The sequence below is a fragment of the Penaeus monodon genome, chromosome 27, assembly GCF_015228065.2.
Source record: "Penaeus monodon isolate SGIC_2016 chromosome 27, NSTDA_Pmon_1, whole genome shotgun sequence".
NCBI classification, from domain to species: domain Eukaryota; kingdom Metazoa; phylum Arthropoda; class Malacostraca; order Decapoda; family Penaeidae; genus Penaeus; species Penaeus monodon.
In genome coordinates, this window is record NC_051412.1 from 38,983,245 (window position 1) to 38,983,640 (window position 396).

The following is a 396-nucleotide window of genomic DNA, read 5'->3' on the forward strand; positions in this document are numbered from 1 at the left end:
GCCAGGACATGCTCACCAGGAGCCGTGGATTTTCCAAGATCAAATTTTGCCAGACAGAGAGAGGTACTTGTCAATTTGTCAAACATCTGTCTATCTCCTTTTTCGCGCCCCCTTGTGCGTGTGAATGAGGAGATGCCAGGAAGTATGACCCTCCCCCCCCTCCTCTCATCCTCTCCCTCGCCAGTCTTTCTTCGAGGCTGATGATATGCCAGGCACGGGAGTCGGAACGAGTGACAGCTTGTTGTTGATGTGTGCGCGCTGCTCGATGTGAATTGCAATAAAATTCCTATTACCAGATCATAAAGTAATTTCGCTCTGCTTCCTGTCTCTTTATCTTGGGAGGTGGGTAAGCTTCAACTTGCAACCTGATGAGAGACGTTGAAACAAAGGTTCCAC

At 49.0% G+C, this 396-nt stretch overlaps 1 protein-coding gene across 2 annotated transcripts in view; it reads left to right on the plus strand.

The window, feature by feature from the left end:
• Positions 1 to 396, plus strand: part of LOC119590399 (Kv channel-interacting protein 1-like) — a 142,390-nt gene that overhangs the window by 38,173 nt on the left and 103,821 nt on the right. The window lies entirely within an intron of this gene.